This window comes from Macaca nemestrina, chromosome 5 (genome assembly GCF_043159975.1).
Source record: "Macaca nemestrina isolate mMacNem1 chromosome 5, mMacNem.hap1, whole genome shotgun sequence".
NCBI classification, from domain to species: domain Eukaryota; kingdom Metazoa; phylum Chordata; class Mammalia; order Primates; family Cercopithecidae; genus Macaca; species Macaca nemestrina.
The window spans coordinates 161,201,647-161,223,663 of NC_092129.1; the positions used below are offsets into that span (position 1 = coordinate 161,201,647).

The 22,017-nt window shown below is 38.3% G+C and overlaps 1 long non-coding RNA gene across 3 annotated transcripts in view; it reads left to right on the forward strand.

Moving 5' to 3' along the window:
* The window catches only part of LOC139363494 (uncharacterized), a 588,541-nt gene that overhangs the window by 485,086 nt on the left and 81,438 nt on the right, over positions 1-22,017 (forward strand). The window contains exon 5 of one of the 3 annotated variants that reach the window (XR_011623988.1): positions 5,299-5,536. The exons of the other annotated variants lie outside the window; for them this stretch is intronic. This is a non-coding gene — a long non-coding RNA (uncharacterized lncRNA). Of the gene's footprint in view, positions 1-5,298; positions 5,537-22,017 lie in introns of those variants that run through there. 3 annotated transcript variants of the gene reach the window in all.

Genomic DNA, 22,017 nt, shown 5'->3' on the forward strand with positions numbered 1-22,017 from the left:
GAACTGGGGGCCCCATATTTTCATTTTGCACTAGACCCCACAAATTAACCATTCCTAAGAGGAAAAGTTATGTTTCCTCTTTGTTTAGATTTTTGTTCAACTTTCCCCTCCTGAAAGAAGCCTGGTCTGGCCACCCTGCCTAAAAGAGCCAAGGCCTTCTGGCATTTAGAGGTAAAGAATAGGAGGAAGGGTCAGGAAATGAGATTGTGAGGAGCAGTCAGTAAAGGTGGAAGGCCAACATGAAAAGTGTGTTATGTATGAAACAAAGAATTAAAAAGGTAATTCATGAAAGAAGGGAAGTGATCAACGTTGCCAAATGCTGCTGAAAGGTCAGATAAGGTGCAGACTTAGAATTAACCCCTAGATTACTTTTGAATGATAATCAGTTATCTTAGGTGTTTATGGGGTAAATGTCCACGGCCTTTTTTTTTCACTAAGGTAAAATTTACATAAAGTAAAATACTCTTTTTGGCTTACAGTTCTGCAAGTTTTCAGAAACATACACAGTTGTGTTATCACCACCATAATCATGACATGGAACTTTTATCAGGACTCAAAATTCCCTGTGTCTTTTTGTAGCCAACACTTTCCCCATAGCTAGCCACAGATCTGTTTTTGCTTCTGTAGTTTCACAATATGTCCTAAAATGGAATCATTCAGTGTGTGGCTATTTGAATCTGACTGTTTTTACTTAGTATAAAGCCTTTGAAACTCATCTTCTTATTACATATATCAGTAATTCCTTTCTATTTACTGATGAGTAGCATTCTATTGTATAGATGGACCACAGTTTGTTTATTCATTGCCCTGCTGATGATTCTTTTCAGTTTTTGAAAGTGACAAATGAATTCACAATAAATATTCACATAGAAATTATTGTGTGAACATAGGTTTTCATTTCACTGGAGTAAATACTTAGCTCCTGGGTCATATGATAATTGCACGTTTAATTTTACGAAAAAAAACTCAATGTTAAAACTGCTTTTCAAAGTTGTTAAACCATATTTTATTCCTACCAGCAATATATGTGAATTCTAGTTGCTATATAGGTTTATTTTCTTTTAGTTTTAGCTATCCTAAAAGATGGCATATCATTGTCGTTTTAATTTCCATTTCCCTAATGACTAATGATACTGAGCATCTTTTCACGTACTTTTCTTCCAACTCTATTATCTTCTTTGGTGGATAATCCATTCACATCACTTATCCATTTATTTTTTCATTGAATTGGTTGTTTCCTTATTAGTGAGATATGAATATTCTGTATGTATTCTGTCCACCAGTCTTTTATCAGATGTCTACTTTGCAAATATTTTCTCAGAGTCTGTGGCTTTTCTTTTTATTCTCTTACTAATGTTCTTCAAAGAGCAGAGGTTTCTAAGTTTGATTAAGCCCAAAATATCATTTTTTCTTTCATAAATTCTGCTTTTGCTGTCACATTTAAGAAATCTTTGCTTACTAACACATGTTTAAATTTTTGTTCTATGTTTCTTCTAGAAATTTTATAGTTTTAGATTTTATACCTATGACCATGGGATTTTGTAAGATAGAAGTCATTGGTGACTTTTTTGAGTATCAATTAATTTGTGGGAACAAAGACCTAGTCAAAATAGATTAGAGAAAATAGGAGATAAAAGAATTGAGACTGTCTTTATAGACCGTGTTTACAGTACTTCTACTATAAAGAAGAGGTGAAAACTAGGGCAATCGCTGGAAAGAAACCCTTACAGGTGGAGTATGATGGCTGGTTGCATGTAGGCAAGCAAAATCGGACACATTGCCCTGTGTTTCTATAAAGTAGTACAAATGGACACAAATCGGAGGAGAGAAAATCCAGGGAAACCTCGCTCAGTGGGTTAAAAGTTCCAAGCATAGAAACTGGTTATTTAAAATGAAAATAACAGGGTTTCTAGGGCAAGTAAGGATAAACTTCTATGCTTTTGCATTAGAGCCAGTAAAATGTTTGGCTTGGAAAAAATGAAAAGAGGTAGGAAAAGAATTTCCAATTGACCTTAAACTCAGAAACTTGTCTGATTGAATCTTTTTCCATGGATTGGGCAAGAGAGAATTAGTAAGTGAGGGGGGTGGGGGTATCTATTCCCTGGGCAGAACCTCAATGGGTCTCACATTTCCTAGGATCTCTTTAAACCTCCTTTAAACACACTCTGTTTATAAAGTGACCTCAGTGGTTTTGGTACATTCCCTACAGTCCTGGCATTCTCTCTGCTCAGTATCACAGAAAGTAGGCAGTGAGTCAGAGGCAGAGATTATACATACATGTATGGAATATCAAGCTGAAAAAAAGGTATTTTCAGGTTGCTCGTTCCTTTAATTATAAAATATTCTACAAGCTTTCAAAGGGAAAACAGAGAGAGCATAGTTAAGAAGTCAAAGAACACCGTGGTAGTCAAAATTATTATGTAAGGTTTGATTTCTAGGACTAGGTTAAATTCTATGAAACAATGTTCTGGCTTTCTGAGAGGAGAGTCTGAAGCTTCCCTTCAGAGCCAGTGATATCTTCTGGGGGATAGGCCTACTGTACATGCATAACTCAGTTACTGAGTAATCCTAAAGGAAACCAAGGCATTTATTTTGATATGTTTATAAAATTAGGGGTGAGTATTAGGCTTTCATGGTGGTTTTAATGTTTCTTTTGTTAGCTTGTTTCTACTGTCATAGAACTAGCAGTTTCTTTCCAGTTAAAAGTTATGCAACATATGCCAACAAGGGCTAAGATTAATTAAACCTGAAATAATTATTTCTTTAAAATGTCCAATTAAGCATTGCAAAGCATATTGTGGAAACTTTTCATGGAAAAAATTAAAATTAAAAAAATGGTATGTATAATTTATATGTCATAATGATTCTTGTGTGTGTCCACATGACATCAAAGAACCATGAAAGGAATGGCATTACTTCCCAGGCTAATGCGTATGGTCTTGCGATGCCATTTGGTAAATCCTAGTCTTTAAAGTCCCTAATTTTCATTTCACTTATGTCAGAAACAGTGAAAAAGTTAGGGAAAAAAATAGCACTTATGACATTTCAACTGCTGAAAATGTGAAAATTATATTACACCTGATTTATACATACAATTAATAAATAGTCAACAGTCCCCAGTAAATCAATCACATCCTTATTACTATATGTAAATAATAAAGGTGGAGTAGTGATGATCTTCGGATAAAGAGGAATTTCAAATTTCTTGTTAGCCTCTTCATTTTATAGAATCTTACGGCCTTGTTAGTGGGTACACAACAGAACCCAACCCAATTTGAGAATATAGTACTAATCCACTTCTGCCAGTGCAATTATTAGCACATTTTCTCGAAATCCAGTTCAAGTCACAATTAGAGCTAATAATTTTTACTTTTCTACGTGCCAGCATGTGCTCACTATGTCGAATGCATTTTATTTTCATTAATCCCCATAGAGTGGGTAATATTTTATTCATGTTTTACACACAGAGAAGCAGATTCAGAGAAGAAAAAATAACTTTCCCAGGCTCAAATATGAATTATGTAAAGCAATCATGCCTTTAACTCCAATATTCTGGAAGTGGGTATATTCTTAACCACTAACAACAGATACCTACTTAGTACGAACAGCTTCATATTTGGGCAAGAAAATTCCTGTTGAGGTGACAGAGAAAGGTATAAGCAAAACTGGAAGAGCATTTTTAGCAACGGCAGGTCTATGTTTTGCGAAGGCCATTCCCAGACATTGTGTGGATGAAGAATATGTAGAGGACCCCGACCTGGACTGCAACTGCCTATGAGTTCATCTTCAAGCTAAAATAGCCCAGATATCTCAGAAAAGACACAGTGTGACTAGATACTCCTAGAACTGCTTGCTCAAACCCACACTATGCATAACTTTTGGCTTTCCAGTTATACCAATAAAGCATCATCATTTTTGAAGAAATATCCAGAGTCTTAAAAGACCCCAAATATTGTTGCCACCATCTCTCAACTCCGGTGGACAGGGAAAAATGTAGAATAAGTTCCCTTATGGGAAGTTTAAATCCTAAGGCAATGTAGCCAAGTCATTTTTATTATTCATGAAATCAACCTGTTTCAGGGAACAAAGTTTTTCAGTGCAATTTTCAAATAACACACTCAAATAGGTATGCAAGTAAAAGAGCTGGAAAGAAAGGGAAATTGGACCATGATATGTTGAATGCTTGCTTTGAAGAGATAACTACAGCAAAATGATCAAGACCACAGGAATGGAGGGGAAGTCTGTGCATTCATTTATAAGTATGACGTTATGTATCATCAGCTAATTTTCACCTAGTATGTGTTTAACATCTGTCAATGTTGCCTATACTAAGTCATTTTTAATGTTAGTAATAGCTATTATTCTATTAAATTTTATTTTATTATTAAATTATTTTATGAAAGTATATAGTACTATGTATATATATGACAGATTTTTAAGAGAGAGGTAGAGAGAGATTCATGATAGAGAACTTTCAATGTCTGAAGCTTGTGGAGAAGTTATTCCTTGCAATAGACATTCAGATCATTTTCAGTTCCATGGCAGACACAGATCCTTTGTTATTAAACACATCAAAACTTTGCTTCCAGGAAGGGCAATCTTCTCAGTTGTTCCCTCTCTGACTCCAAATTTGAGTGCTTTTTTCATGGAAAGTGATTATTGTAAGGTAATAAAGAGGTAGTAAATGTGCTCTCTTTCTCTCTCTCTCATTCATGCCATACTTTAAGAAAATAAATCTTTGACAAAAGATTAAATAAGCAATTGTTATTGAGCATATTGTTTTGTGACTCATAGACACATTTGTTTTTTGTTTTTTGTTTTTTTTTGAGACAGAGTCTCGCTCTGTTGCCCGGGCTGGAGTGCAGTGGCCGGATCTCAGCTCACTGCAAGCTCCGCCTCCCGGGTTCACGCCATTCTCCTGCCTCAGCCTCCCGAGTAGCTGGGACTACAGGCGCCCACCACCGCGCCCGGCTAATTTTTTGTATTTTTTAGTAGAGACGGGGTTTCACCGTGTTAACCAGGATGGTCTCGATCTCCTGACCTCGTGATCCGCCCGTCTCGGCCTCCCAAAGTGCTGGGATTACAGGCTTGAGCCACCGCGCCCGGCCGACACATTTGTAATGTTAAATATTTATCGCATTTACACAACAGGACACATTTTCTCATTAGTTTTTTGAGTTTTTTTTTTTTTCTCCCTGAATTCCAAAAGGAGCCTTGACATTAAGCCTCTGCTTTGGAGAAAAACAACTACTCCAAAAATATGCTAACCATCTACCCCCTTGTTTGCATTCTATTCAGTGGCTCACATAAATATGCAAGATCTACAGAGAAAATGTAAAATGAAGTGCTTGACATTCTCTTTGGTGCTTCCAGCATTCCTTTTGGGAACAGACCTAAGCTGCTAAACCACACTTGCTCCAGACTCCATTACCATGGACTAATGCAGCCCGAAGAGGATAATATTAGGAAGATAAGAGAAATGGGTCATGTGCAACCCTTGGTACAAAACATGGTTTGGATGCGGCATAAAATAGAAATGTTTCTACTTATGCATAAATGTGTATTGATGAGTTTTCCTTTTTTTTTTTTTTTTTTTAGAGACGGAGTCTCACTCACTCTGTCACCCCAGCTAGAGTGCAGTGGGGCAAGTTCGGCTCACTACAGCCTCTGCCCCCTGAGTTTAAGTGAGTCTCCTGCCTCAGCCTCCAGAGTAGCTGGGACTACAGTGTTGCGTGTGTTACCATGCCCAGCTATTTTTTGTGTCTTTAGGAGAGATGGGGTTTCACCCTGTTGGCCAAGCTCGTCTCAAACTCCTGGCATCAAGCAATCCACCTGCTTCGGCCTCCCAAAGTGCTGGGATTACAGTCTCGGGCCACCATGCCTGGTCTGTATTGATGAGTTTTAAGGAAGAGAGGAGTCTTTCTCTCTGAATCACTTTCCAAATCCATTCTTAGATAAACTTTCTGGGAAAATAGAGAAGAGCATTTTATATTTTCAAAAAGCCTGCTCCATTTATAAAATCTTGCATTTCCTGTAATTTCTTAAAATTGTTGTACACATTTACACACATGCTAATTTTCACATATATATCAAAACACTATTTGTTCATCAGTCCTAATTTGCTAATTGGTTTTCTCACCAACGGACCTGATGCTGTCGATATACTCCTTCTTACCCCTCTCTGTTTGCCCATATTGAGTGTTTCTTCTCACACTTTCTTATTATCATTACTAAAGAACATAAATTATCTCTGTGTAAACCTACATTTTCCAAAATACATCCCAACAAAGAGTCGTTTTATGGAAATTCAATGGATATTCTCAAAATTAGAATTCCATTTCAAATGTGTTTAGAAACATTCTGGGTTAAACAAAATTTAACGTTTCTTTATGTAGGATTTCTCAGTCTTTCATGAGCTTATGCACTACAGAGCTCCAAAAAAGAAATCCCGAAAGCATTCTTTGTTTCTTCCTTCAGAAAACCTTTGGCAGGACATTTTAAAGTCCTGGGCCAGCCAGGCAGGGGGCTTGACAGCTCAGCCGGGTACTCCAGAACCAACTTGAAATCTCTGCTCAGGGGTGAGCCAAGAGTCATAGAGTTGTGTCTTCTGCTGCTGCCTCATGATGGTACAGACAATGTAGGGGCTAAGGGAGAACTTCCCTTTCCCCCCGCGAAAGTTCACTGAAGATCACTTAAAAAGGCAGATTAAGAGGAGAAAGGGCATACAAATTTATTTGATTATACTTGACAGTGGAACTTACATGACAGGGGAACTTGCAGAATGAACACCTAAAGATACAGGGGAAACTCTCCACTATTATGCTTAGGTTCAACAAAATAGGGACAGCCCTATAGAAATATGGTTGGGCAAAAGTGTAGAATCTAATGCTAATAGACTGGGGGAACCCAGCGAGGCATGTCTGTCTACATCCTTCTTGGCCTGTCTGTGCAGAATTCCTTACCTCTGGGGTGGGGCAAGACCCTTTCTGGAATGGGGGTCTTATGACCTAAAATCAAACAAGGTAGGTCAGATAATTTCTTTATGGCCATTTTTTTACATAGAAAGGCAGGGGAGCAAAGATTAGATTAATATTTGTAGGTTTTGGTCATATTTTTAGGTTAGAGTGACATTTTTACATTTTATGGCTGGCTTTGGAAAAAAGAGGTTCTGGTGTCTGTGACCTACCTTATGGAAAAGGGATTCTAGTTTCCATGGCTAGCCTCAGGGGAGCGGAAAGGGCCAGAATTATGAGGGCAGGAGAAGGTCAGACAAAGCTGCTTCTGAGACCCTCATTTTGGGGCATTGCTTTTGGAGACCTCGTAACAGCCAGAAGGATATATTTGGTTGTTTTTTGTTTCATGTTTTTTTCCTACTTCCCACACCTATTTCACAATATTTCAATAAAGCAATGTCCAAAAAATTGTCCATTATCATTCCAGCCACCTATGGAAGTGAGTTAATATTACATATTGTGTAATATTATGAAAGTTAATATAAAGGAATGTCTTAGAATTTGCATGGGAATTTGACATAAATGACTCAGATAAAAATAATGTCACCTAATATGGGTTTGGCTGTGTCTCCACCCAAATTTTAGCTTGAATTGTAGGTCCCATAATCCCCACGTGTGGTGGGAGGGACTCCATGGGAGGTAATTGGATCATGCGGGCAGGTTTTTCCCATCTTGTAATAGTGAATAAGTCTCATGAGATCCGATGGTTTTATAAAGGGCAGTTCCCCTGCACAAACTCTCTTTCTGCTGCTATGTAAGACATGCCTTTGCTCCTTCTTCACCTTCTGCCATGATTATGAGGCCTCCCCAGCCATGTGAAACTGTGAGTCTATTAAACCTCTTTTTTCTTTATAAATTACCTAGTCTCCAATATCTCTTCATAGCAGTATGAAAATGGACTATCGCCTCTTAAATTGGGCAGATTCCCAGTTATTTTGAGGATCATTTTTTTATGTCAGGCCATCTATGGCAAAGTGGGGGGAATAGAAGTACCTGCAAGTATTGGTTTTATTGTTTAAACCTGGCAGCAAACAGCCAAGCAGGATGCATTTGGAGGGGTTGTAAGAACTCTGTTACACAGCAGATAACACTCCTCTCTTACACTATACTTTAAAAAATAAAATGTCCCTAATAGAGGCTCACAGATGCATGGTGTTAGTATTTGGCCAATAATGACCACTAGGCTAAATAGCACAAAGCCTACTGTCAATAGAAACCATTGAAATCTTTTTTTAAAATAACGGTCATTTGTTCAAATATTTATTTTGCTAAATTATGCCAAACAATTGGCTTACTCCATTACTTCATTAAACAGTTTTTCTTGATCAACATGACTGAATTCACAGGGTCTTTTATTATCATGCTAAAGAACAAACAAGAAACTAATAATGCCTTCAGATACAGAACAGTTCGCACATTCATTAGGTAGGTTCCTGTTTACATTGCCCCTGTGAAGGCCTTGTATTTTATTACAACTGCTGATCTACCTGGGAAACATAGTGAAGCCTGGGATCTCTGGTAGAAGAATTAAAGACTCAAGAAATTCAAATGCACATTGTCAGCTGTCAGACACTAATGACTTTACTGAGCTCAGTTGAAAGCTAGCTGATCAGAATAAAAATGCCCTCTTTAAATTTGCTATCATATTTGGAGGGTCTGTTTGCTAACATATTTGGTGTACAGAATTAGATGAATCATAATTCTTCATTTATGGCAGGTTTTGCTAATCTCATACATAGTATTATTTGGTTCCTTGATTCTTTGCCTTAAAAGTATATTAAAAACCTGTGAATCCACTACTCTACACAGAAACAGAAACATTGGAGATTACTTATATATTTATCTAGGTGGTCTTTCTTCACCCATCTTACTCTCTCCTTCCACCCAACTTTATACACATACATTAGCACAAATGCTATCTTTGGTGTGACATACACAGTTTTTATGTAATATGTGTTTATGGAGCACATATTGCCTTCTGTTTTTGTTTGTTTGTTTGTTTTTGAGATGGTGTCTCGCTCTGTTGCCCAGGCTGGAGTGCAGTGGTGCAATCTCGGCAGCTCACTGCAAGCTCTGCCTCCCGAGTTTATGCCATTCTCCTGCCTCAGCCCCCCGAGTAGCTGGGACTACAGGCGCCCGCCACCACGCCTGGCTAATTTTTTTGTATTTTTAGTAGAGACGGGGTTTCGCGGTATTAGCCAGGATGGTCTAGATCTCCTGACCTGGTGATCCGCCCGCCTCGGCCTCCCAAAGTGCTGGGATTACAGGCATGAGCCCAGTGCCCAGCCTATTGCCTTCTCTTTTTAAAAAATATCTCGACATGTTGTTATACAACCACCTGAGAAGATCATTCTGGGTTTATATGTTTAGTAGTGTCCATTTGCAGGCAGTAATAATCTCACTTGACATCTAGAGAGTATTACAGTTTGCAAACCACTTACATAAAGAATTCACTCTCATAATTGTCCACCAATTCTCTAAGAATGATGAATGCCACTGGAGGGATTAAGTGTGTCAAAACCAGAATTTTGCTGGTGTTCCTATGTGTTTTCCATGACATGGAACCAGAGATACTGCTGCACTGCACTGAAATCAGTTGGGCTCATATCGCTCCGGAACAGAATCACAGAGATCAACTTCTTCCATTAAGTTGATCTCTACAGTAGATGATAGGACATCTATTTTGACTTTTGTGTGTTGAGACTTGAAAAAACTATGTGCTAAATCAAAGGTAATTCTGGCCCTCATTTCTTCTTCTGTACTGAAATCATTGTGTAATTCTGGAATGACTTGTACAGGAGCCCAAAACCTGTTGGCAGTTAGCTCATGTTTTCAAAGTGAAAACAAATGCTTATCCCTGTTTCCTCTGCAGCTGTCTTTTCTGGGATTGTGTTGTTCTACCTCCTTGATTATAGGCTTAAAAAAAAATCCAGAGAAATAGTCTAGTTGGGGAGTAACCTTGAGGGATCTGACTTCTCGAATTCAGACAATTTATCAGCTTTCTCTTGTATATATTATTTGGTCTGGTAGAAATAAGCAGAGGTGTATTTGAATTGAGGAAATAAAAACGGATTCCAAACTATTTTTAACCTCAGTTTTATCATGTTCCAGTCCCCAGAAATAGAACCAGTCTGACAAAATGTTGCTTAGTAGTTGTCTTTAAGTGGCTTTTCTTAGTTAATAGCTAATAATGATTTGTAATTAGCAAATAATTTGAATGTAAATAGATTCTTCTACACTGCCTACCAATGCTTGAAAACAATTTGTTCTCTTAAATAGCCTACAAATTACCCAGGCAGTCTTGATGATACTGTTGATTTGTTTGGGGAAAAAAAAAAATCTGTATATGAAGTAAAAAGGGAACTTTAGCTCTACCTGAATTCCCTACTCGAATTGTGACATATTTTGAAGCAATGGACTCCAAGTTTATGTCGTATTAATATTACTGGCACTGTTCGGCAGTCAACACACGAAAAAAAAAAATGTGTCCTGGAAGAGAATTGAGAAAGTGCCTTAAAGAGTAACTGGATGCCTCTAAAAAATTCTTAAGCCTAGTAGGTTTGCCAATATTCCTTACAATTTCCTGTGACAGCGTCCTCAGAATGGAAGGTGAAGAAACCTGAGAAACAGAAATACCTTAGGAAATGATGAATCTGGAAGAGAAAAAGGAGAGAAGGGTCTGGATGGGATCTTTGCCATGGTTAAAGAAGGTAGTAACAGTGGAAATGGGCAAAGGTGGGGGAGTGATAGAAAAATTTTAGAAGGCAGATGGGTGGAATATGGTGAGACATTATGTGTGTAATTTGAAGAAGGATGAAAGATAATTCCATGATTTGGGACTTATTCCATCATTTGTCAAATATTTGCTAACCATCACAAAAGCAAACCAGAGGGAAAATAAAGATTGTTCAACCTTGAATTTCTCACACCCTTGGCAAAAGAACTCAGCACAGTTGTTAGCAACGAAGGGCTAACTTTGTTAATTTTGTAGACAGAATTTGATACACTCATACACTAATATTATAACTTGAATATGAATAAAGATCTAACTTTTGATATTCATCCCACAAGAATGAGAAATGAACTCACAGACGGACATTTCTAAAGTGAGGTGGACTTTCTACTTGCTTCCTTATGGAGAAACTGAGGGCCATCTAATCACCAGGATTCATGGGCAGTGTCAGGCTGGAAAATCTTCAGCTCCCACCAAGGACCACATGTTTATATATGGTTTTGCTTCAGCCTAAATGACTATGTTAAGTAAAATTGATAGGAGGCCATTGGTTTGAACAGAGCTCTTGCACTAGGCCAAATAGACCAAACCAAAATGGAGTTACTCATGCTGAAGTTCCCTGCCACCAAGGCAAAACTAAGTTGTTTATCTGACCTTCCAAAATATCCGAAGAGATAATAGACACAACCTCAAACAGGCCTGTTTCAGCTGGCATGATATGGAAGTATCCTGCATGTTAACTTTTACCAGGAAATTAGTTTTGAAATGGCCAACCCGCTTTTGTTCTGTTTCTGCTTTCCTCAGCCCTTTTCTGTCACTATAAAGTCAAGTCTTCCTGTTAAGCTCATCGGAACATTCGTGCTATTCTATGGAATGAGCTATTGACAAGTTCTAGAATCACAAATAAAAGCCAACTAAAATCTTTAAATTTGTCATAATTTTGTCTTTTGATATCTGAAATGCATTTTCATTTGTAGGATCTCAGAAAATGTTACTGCAAAATGAGCTCTCTCTCTCTGACCTTCTCCAAACCTCCTGTCTCTGGCCCTTCATTTCCACCCCTCTCCTCCTCCCCGCCGCCACCAGGCTGGCCATGGATACTCTCTTGTAAATTTGTTTGAGTTCTTTGTAGGTTCTGGATATTAGCCCTTTGTCAGATGAGTAGATTGCAAAAATTTTCTCCCATTCTGTAGGTTGCCTGTTCACTCTGATGGTAGTGTCTTTTGCTGTGCAGAAGCTCTTTAGTTTAATGAGATCCCATTTGTCAATTTTGGCTTTTGCTGCCATTGCTTTTGGTGTTTTAGACATGAAATCTTTGCCCATGCCTATGTCCTGAATGGTACTACCTAGGTTTTCCTCTAGGATTTTTATGGTATTAGGTCTAACATTTAAGTCTCTAATCCATCTTGAATTAATTTTCGTATAAGGAGTAAGGAAAGGATCCAGTTTCAGCTTTCTACTTATGGCTAGCCAATTTTCCCAGCACCATTTATTAAATAGGGAATCCTTTCCCCATTTCTTGTTTCTCTCAGGTTTGTCAAAGATCAGATGGCTGTAGATGTGTGGTATTATTTCTGAGGACTCTGTTCTGTTCCATTGGTCTATATCTCTGTTTTGGTACCAGTACCATGCTGTTTTTGTTACTGTAGCCTTGTAGTATAGTTTGAAGTCAGGTAGTGTGATGCCTCCAGCTTTGTTCTTTTGACTTAGGATTGTCTTGGAGATGCGGGCTCTTTTTTGGTTCCATATGAACTTTAAAGCAGTTCTTTCCAATTCTGTGAAGAAACTCATTGGTAGCTTGATGGGGATGGCATTGAATCTATAAATAACCTTGGGCAGTATGGCCATTTTCACGATATTGATTCTTCCTATCAATGAGCATGGTATGTTCTTCCATTTGTTTGTGTCCTCTTTTATTTCACTGAGCAGTGGTTTGTAGTTCTCCTTGAAGAGGTCCTTTACATCCCTTGTAAGTTGGATTCCTAGGTATTTTATTCTCTTTGAAGCAATTGTGAATGGAAGTTCATTCATGATTTGGCTCTCTGTTTGTCTGTTACTGGTGTATAAGAATGCTTGTGATTTTTGCACATTGATTTTGTATCCTGAGACTTTGCTGATGTTGCTTATCAGCTTGAGGAGATTTTGGGCTGAGATGATGGGGTTTTCTAAATATACAATCATGTCATCTGCAAACAGGGGCAATTTGACTTCCTTTTTCCTAATTGAATACCCTTTATTTCTTTCTCTTCCCTGATTGCCCTGGCCAGAACTTCTAACACTGTGTTGAATAGGAGTGGTGAGAGAGGGCATCCCTGTCTTGTGCCAGTTTTCAAGGGGAATGCTTCCAGTTTTTGTCCATTCAGTGTGATATTGGCTATAGGTTTGTCATAAATAGCTCTTATTATTTTGAGATATGTTCCATCAATAGTGAATTTATTGAGAGTTATTAGCATGAAGGGCTGTTGAATTTCGTCAAAGGACTTTTCTACATCTATTGAGATAATCATGTGGTTTTTGTCTTTGGTTCTGTTTATATGCTGGATTATGTTTATTGATTTGCATACGTTGAACCAGTCTTGCATCCCAGGGATAAAGCCCACTTGACCATGTTGAATAAGCTTTTCGATGCACTACTGGATTTGGTTTGCCAGTATTTTATTGAGGATTTTTGCATCGATGTTCGTCAGGGATGTTGTTCTAAAATTCTCTTTTTTAGTTGTGTCTCTGCCAGGCTTTGGTATCAGGATGATGTTGGCCTCATAAAATGAGTTAGGGAGGATTCCCTCTTTTTCTACTGATTGGAATAATTTCAGAAGGAATGGAACCAGCTCCTCCTTGTACCTCTGGTAGAATTTGGCTGTGAATCTGTCTGGTTCTGGACTTTTTTTGGTTGGTAGGCTAGTAATTATCGCCGCAATTTCAGAGCCTGTTATTGGTGTATTCAGGGATTCAACTTCTTCCTGGTTTAGTCTTAGGAGAGTGTGTGTGTCCAGGAATTAATCCATTTCTTCTAGGTTTTCTAGTTTATTTGCATATAGGTGTTTGTAGTATTCTCTGATGGTAGTTTGTATTTCTTTGGGGTTGGTGGTGATATCCCTTTTATCATTTTTTATTGCATCTATTTGATTCTTCTTTCTTTTCTTCTTTATTAGTCTTGCTAGCAGTCTATCAATTTTGTTGATCTTTTCAAAAAAAAAACAGCTTCTGGATTCATTGATTTTTTGAAGGTTTTTTTGTGTCTCTATCTCCTTCAGTTCTGCTCTGATCTTACTTATTTCTTGCCTTCTGCTAGCTTTTGAATGTGTTTGCTCTTGCTTCTCTAGTTCTTTTAATTGTGATGTTAGGATGTCAATTTTATATCTTTCCTGCTTGCTCTTGTGGGCATTTAGTGCTATAAATTTCCCTCTACACACTGCTTTAAATGTGTCCCAGAGATTCTGGTATGTTGTATCTTTGTTCTCATTGGTTTCAAAGAACATCTTTATTTCTGCCTTCATTTCGTTATGTACCCAGTAGTCATTCAGGAGCAGGTTGTTCAGTTTCCATGTAGTTGAGCGGTTTTGAGTCAGTTTCTTTATCATGAGTTCTAGTTTGATTGCACTGTGGTCTGAGAGACAATTTGTTATAATTTCTGTTCTTGTACATTTGCTGAGGAGTGCTTTACTTCCAACTATGTGGTCAATTTTGGAATAAGTGCAACGTGGTGCTGAGAAGAATGTATATTCTGTTGATTGGGAGTGGAAAGTTCTGTAGATGTCTATTAGGTCTGCTTCGTGCAAAGCTGAGTTCAATTCCTGGATATCCCTGTTAACTTCCTGTCTCATTGATCTGTCTAATGTTGACAGTGGGATGTTAAAGTCTCCCATTATTATTGTGTGGGAGTCTAAGTCTGTAAGTCTCTAAGGACTTGCTTTATGAATCTGGGTGCTCCTGTATTGGGTGCATATATATTGAGGATAGTTAGCTCTTCTTGTTGAATTGATCCCTTTACCATTATGTAATGGCCTTCTTTGTCTCTTTTGATCTTTGTTGGTTTCAAGTCTGTTTTATCAGAGACTCGGATTGCAACCCCTGCCTTTTTTTGTTTTCCATTTGCTTGGTAGATCTTCCTCCATGCCTTTGTTTTAAGCCTATGTATGTCTCTGCATGTGAGATGGGTATCCCAAATACAGCACACTGATGGGTCTTGACTCTATCCAATCTGCCAATCTGTGTCTTTTAATTGGAACATTTAGCCCATTTATATTTAAGATTGATATTGTTATGTGTGAACTTGATCCTGTCATTATGATGTCAGCTGGTTATTTTGCTCATTAGTCGATGCAGTTTCTTCCTAGCATTGATGGGCTTTACAATTTGGTATGTTTGTGCAGTGGCTGGTACCAGTTGTTCCTTTCCATGTTTGGTGCTTCCTTCAGGAGCTCTTTTAAGGCAGGCCTGGTGATGACACAATCTCTCAGCATTTTCTTTTCTGTAAAGGATTTTATTTCTCCTTCACTTATGAAGCTTAGTTTGGCTGGATATGAAATTCTGGGTTGAAAATTCTTTTCTTTAAGAATGTTGAATATTGGCCCCTACTCTCTTCTGGCTTGTAGAGTTTCTACTGAGAGATCTGCTGTTAGTCTGATGGGCTTCCCTTTGTGGGTAACTCGACCTTTCTCTCTGGCTGCCCTTAACATTTTTTCCTTCATTTCAACTTTGGTGAGTCTGACAATTATGTGTCTTGGAGTTGCTCTTCTTGAGGAGTATCTTTGTGGTGTTCTCTGTATTTCCTGAATTTGAATGTTGGCCTGCCTTGCTAGGTTGGGGAAGTTCTCCTGGATAATATCTTCCAGAGTGTTTTCCAACTTGGTTCCATTCTCCCTGTCACTTTAAGGTACACCAGTCAGATGCAGATTTGGTCTTTTCACATAGTCCCATATTTCTTGGAGGCTTTGTTCATTTCTTTTTACTCTTTTTTCTCTAAACTTCTCTTCTCGCTTCATTTCATTCATTTGATCTTCAATCACTGATACCCTTTCTTCCAGTTGATTGAGTTGGTTACTGAAGCTTGTGCATTTGTCACGTATTTCTCGTGTCATGGTTTTCATCTCTATCAGGTCATTTAAGGACTTCTCTACATTGGCGTTTCCAGTTAGCCATTCATCAAATCTTTTTTCAAGGTTTTTAGCTTCTTTGCTCTGGGTTCGTAATTCCTCCTTTAGCTCAGAGAAGTTTGATTGTCTGAAGCCTTCTCTCAACTCGTCAGAGTCATTCTCCATCCAGCTTTGTTCCGTTGTTAGCAAGGAGCTGCATTCTTTTGAAGAGGTGAGACGCTCTGATTTTTAGAATTTCCAGATTTTCTGCACTGCTTTTTCCCCATCTTTGTGGTTTTATCTATCTTTGGTCTTCGATGATGGTGACGTACAGATGGGGTTTTGGAGTAGATGTCCTTTCTATTTGTTATTTTTCCTTCTAACAGTCAGGACCCTCAGCTGCAGGTCTGTTGGAGTTTGCTCAAGGTCCAGTCCAGACCCTGTTTGGCTGCTATCAGCAGCAGAGGCTGCAATAGAGTGAGTATAGCTGAACAGCAAATGTTGCTGTCTGATCGTTCCTCTGGAATCTTCATCTCGGAGGTGTACCCAGCCATGTGAGGTGTGAGGTGTCAGTCTGCCCGTAGTGGAGGATGTCTCCCAGTTAGGCTACTTGGGGGTCAGGGACCCACTTGAGGAGGCAATCTGTCCATTCTTAGATCTCGAATTCCATGCTGGGAGAACCACTACTCTCTTCAAAGCTGTCAGACAGGGACATTTACATCTCCAGAGGTTTCTGCTGCCTTTTGTTTGGCTATGCCCTGTCCCCAGAGATGGAGTCTACAGAGGCAGGCAGGCCTCCTTGAGCTGCGGTGGGCTCCACCCAGTTTGGTGGGCTCCACCCAGTTCGAGCTTCCTGGCTGCTTTGTTTACCTACTTAAGGCTCAGCAATGGTGGATGCCCCTCCCCCAGCCTCACTGCCACCCTGCAGTTAGATCTCAGACTGCTGTGCTAGCAATGAGGGAGGCTCCCTGGGCATGGGACCCTCCAATCTGGGTGTGGGATATAATCTCCTGATGTGCCGTTTGCTAAGACCCTTGGAAAAGCACAGTATTAGGGTGGGAGTGACCTGTTTTCCAGGTGTTTTGTGTCATGGTTTCCCTTGGCTAGGAAAGGGAATTCCCTTCCCCCTTGCACTTCCACAGGAAGTGATGCCTCGCCCTGCTTTGGCTCTCCCTTGGTGGGCTGCACCTACTGTCCTGTACCCACTGTCTGATACGCCCCAGTGAGATGAACCCGGTACCTCAGTTGGAAATACAGAAATCACCTGTCTTCTGTGTCGATCACGCTGGGAGCTGGAGGCTGGAGCTGTTCCTATTTGGCCATCTTGGCACAAACCTCTGTCTTTTCATGTTTTTAAAGTCTCTTTGGTGTTTCTCATGTAGAAGTTTATTCAGTATATTCCTAAGAATCTTACCTTTTTTTTTTCTTTTTTTTTGAGACGGAGTTTCACTCTTATCACCTGGGCTGGAGTGCAATGCAGTGATCTTGGCTCACTGCAACCTCTCCACCCAGGTTCAATTGAAGAAATCTTATCTTTTTCTTGTAATTATAAATGACATCTCTTTTTCATTACAACAGTTAACCTAAATGCCAACTGTGTATATGTGAACTACTGATGTATTCTAATAATTTTGTATCCAAACTTATTACTTCTATTCACATAGCTTTGTTTTGTTTTGTTTTGTTTCTTTTCTTTCTTTCTTTTTTTTTTTTTTTTTTTTTTTTTTTTTTTTTTTTGAGACAGTCTCTCTCTATTGCTCAGTCTGGAGTGCAGTGGCGTAATCTCGGCTCACTGCAACCTGCACCTCTCAGGCTCAAGCAATTCTCCTGCCTCAGCCTCCTGAGTTGCTGGTATTACAGGCATGCATCACCATGACCAGCTAATTTTTGTATTTTTAGTCAAGACGGGGTTTCACCATGTTGGCCAGGCTGGTCTCGAACTCCTGACTTCAAGTGATCCACCCACCTTGGCCTCCCAAAGTGCTGGGATAACAGGCGTGAGCCACCGCATCCGGCCTACACATAGCTTTATTTTCATGATTGTTTCAAATAGTTTGGAGAGTAGTATCCCCAGAACAATGTTGAGTATTACTGATGCTGGTCATCTGCCTTGTTCTTGACTCTAACATAAATGTGTCTAAACTTTTCCATCAAGCATAAGAGTGGCTTTAAATGCTGAAATGAAAGTGTAATGTGTCATCTTAAAAAAAGATGGAATGTTTTGGAAAAAAAAATGTTGCAATTTATCAAATTCTTTTTTAGCATATACAGAGATATTCACAATTTTTTTTCTTAGCTTTATTAATATACTAAAAAAAAGTTTTGGAAGCTTTACTTCTTTTTCTTCCTTCCTGTATCAGTTTAAATGGTACTGGAATAATCTGTTCTGAAAAGTTTTGGTAGAATTCAAAATGAAATCATTCTGGCCTGGGATATTTGAGAAGCTATCTTCTTTATGTTTCTTTTGTTTGTTTGTTTGTTTGTTTGTTTGAGACAGTGTCTCACTCTGTCACCCAGGCTGGAGTGCAGTGGTGTGATCTCGGCTCACTGCAACCTCTGCCTCCCAGGTTCAAGCAATTCTCTTGCCTCAGCCTCCAGAGCAGCTGGGACTACAAGCGCAAGCCACCAGCCCCAGCTAATTTGTATATTTAGTCGAGACGGGGTTTTACCATGTTGATCAGGATGGTCTCGAACTACTGACCTCAAGTGATCCACCTGCCTCAGCCTCCCAAAGTGCTAGGATTACAGGGGTGAGCCACCATGCTGGGCCTTCTATAAACATCTATGGAAATGTTCTGTTTGTAATTCCTAAGACTTATGTCCATTTTAATAAGATGTTCACATATGTGTAAACCATTGAAAACAAGTGACCGATGATTGTTTCCTAAAATATCTTGAGATTTAATGGTTATTTCTACATAAAAACTTATATTGGGTTGGTTGGCACATTTTCCACTTCTCTCCTGCCCCCTACCACATCACTATCTGGTTATTCCTTAATTAGGATAGTTGATGTTACATACTTTTTCAAAAAAAAACCATGAATAAGTTTTTAAGCCTATGAATTTTTTTTTTTGGTTTTCTAACTTATTTGTATCTGCTTTATCTGATTATTTCTTCCTTTTGTCTCCTTTTATTGTTGCATTTATTGTTTCATTTGGATTATTTATTATTTTCTGTAAATTTTTGATTTAGTTGTTTTTAACTTATAATTTCAGTTGAGGTATTTAATGCTATACATTTTCCTTTGAGTATGGCCTCTCGCTATATGCCATAGCTTCTTACAGGTACTGTCAGCTTTATTAATATTGCCTTGGTATTCTGCATATCCAGCTTGAATTTCCTCTTTTATCCAAGAGTCGTGTAAAGGAAACTATTTTACATTTTTCCATGAATACTTAAATTTTTAGATGTTTTGTTATTAATTTCTAGTTGTATTGCATTATAATTAGAAAATGTTGTTATTGACTGTAAATTTGTGTCCTTCCAAACTTTCTATGTTGAACGTCTAAATCTCCAATGTGATAGTATTTGGAGGTGGAGCCTTTGGAAAATAATTAGGTTTATTTGAGGTCTGGAGGTTGGGGTCCTCATGATGAGATTAGTGTCCTTATAAGAAGCTACCAGAGAGTTAGCATGTGCTCCTTCTCTCTCTCTTCCTCTCTCTCTCTCTCTGTCTCATTCTGTAATTTGAGGACACAGCAAGAAGATGGCCATCTGCAAATTAGAAAGAGAGTTCTCACCAGGAACTGAATCAGTAGGCATCTTGATCTTGGACTTCTCAACTTCCACAACTTTAAGAAATAAATGGCTGCTGCTTAAACCTCCTGGCCTATGGTCCTGTGGTATAGCAGCCTAAGCTGACTAACAGAGTTGTTTTCTGTACTTTTTGAAATGTATTAAAGTTTTCCACACGGTATAATGTATGATAAATTTTTATAATGATGCTGTCGAAAACAATGTATATTATCTATTTCAGAGTGCAGAATTTAATATATAAATCATAGCAACTTTATTCACATTATGTAAACCTTCTATATCAATATTTGTCTACTTGATCTGACATATGTTAAGGGAAGTGAATTTCAATGTCTGACTTCCTCTGTGTTTCTGTCTCTTTTTCCTTGTCTTTCTTGTTTTCTACTTTATGACCTTAGCTACTATGCTATTCTTATTAATTCTAAGAATCTAGTTGTATATTCTTTTTCTTTTTAATAATCAAATAACCAGTAGATGTTAAAGGTTGTTTTCTTTCTTTCTGGTACTTACAATTTTTTTCTTTGTCTTTCACTGGCTATACCCAGAAAAAAAGAGGTGACATGGCCTTGTAGCATTTTTCATGACTATAAAGGAAATTTCTACCACTCCCCATTATTAAGAAGCATGGCCAAGTGCAGTAGCTCACTCACTCCTATAATCCTAGTGCTTTTGGAGGCTAGGCTGAGAAGATTGTATTAGGCCAGGAGTTCGAAGCTGGAGTGAGCTATGATCACTCCACTGCACTCCAGCCTAGGTGTCAGAGCAAGACCCTGTCCCCACCCCATCCCCCCAAAAAAGCATCATGTTTACTATGGTTGTTGGCAGATGTCTAGAAGATTAAATAACATTTATTGTTTCCTTAGTGTGGTAAAAGGGTTTCTTTAAGCAAAAATGGATATTAACTTTTATTAAAATTTTTGTGCTTTTATTGATCTACTTGTATTTTTAAAAAATAGGTTGTATTCTATATTTTCTTTTCTCTGAACTTTTCCCACCCTTCTCCCCTACCTTCCACAAACAATTTTTGATTGACTGAATTGCTTTGTTTCCTGTTCCATTTCTTTCTTCATGAATTTCTATTTTTTATTTTGTTCCTTATTTTTCTAGAAAAGATCCTTAATATACACTTTATAAAAGGATATGTGAGAAGTCATTGCATATCCAAAAATGCCTTTACTATCATATTTGACCAATATTTTGACTGGGTATAAAATTTTAACTAGAAGATAATTTTCCTTCAGTGCATTAAGGAGCCACCCTCACCCATCCTCCACTTCCTGGATCCTGCCACGCTGATGATGAGATTCTTTTGCTAGCTTTGTTCTCATTCCTTTGCAGCTGCATTTTTTTTTCTTTTAAATCTGGAAACATTTGAGAGATGGTAATTTTGAGTATTATCATTTTCTCTGTGCTTTTTATGCTTTGATGTTATGATTTAATGCATTAATTTTTATGAGCTCTTTCAAATTAAATTTGTATTTTCAGAGGTCTGTTCTCATTCTTTCTTAATCATCCCAGATAGCTTTCTATGCTCCCAGGTTCTCAAATACCATCTATACCTTGATGATACCTGCAATGCAATGATTGTTAATATCCCCTCAAAATTTATATGCTGAAATCCTAGCCTCCAAAATGATGCTATTACGAGGTGGGTCCTTTGGAATGTGTTTGGGTCATAAGAGCAAAGTCCTTGAGAATGGGATTAGTCCTCTTACAAACAGACCCCGGAGATGTCCCTCATCCATTATGCCATGAGAGAGCACAGCAAAAGAGACAGCCACCTATCAGTCAGAAAATGGGCCCTCATTAGACGTTGAATCTCCTGGCACATTGGTCTTTGACTTCCCAGTCTCTACAACTGTGAGAGCTACATTTCTGTTGTTTGTAAGCCTCCCACTCTATGGTATTTTGTTACAGAAACATGAATGAATAAGCTAAGACAATACCTTTGGGGGGACTTTCCCTGAACTCAAAACTCATGTTTTAACAACCTACTCAAAATAGTAGTAAGTACAGTAGTAACATTAATTGAAAATGGAGTATAGGCCAACCAGTCTGTTTTGCAAGTGTTTTACAGGAATTCTATCATTTAATCTTCCCAACATCCCTATTGTTATCTCTGTTTTATACATGAGGTACTGTAATGCCCAGAGAGATTAAATAATTTGCCCCTGGTCAGACCTGGTAATTGACAGAATGAGATCTCAATCCATGTCTGATTTCACAACCATGGTCTTTATCACTGTGCTACGCTGTCTCCCTCCTTATCTTCACTTACTTAACCTACAACCTTCTTATACTTGTCATGTCTCAAATATGACCCATCTTCTTTGCCCCCAAATAATGCCCCTCTTAAGTTGTCTCTTTCTATCCAAGTTAATTAATACTCTCTGAAGTTGTTCCATCTGGATTTGGATACTGCCTCCACCATTTGCAA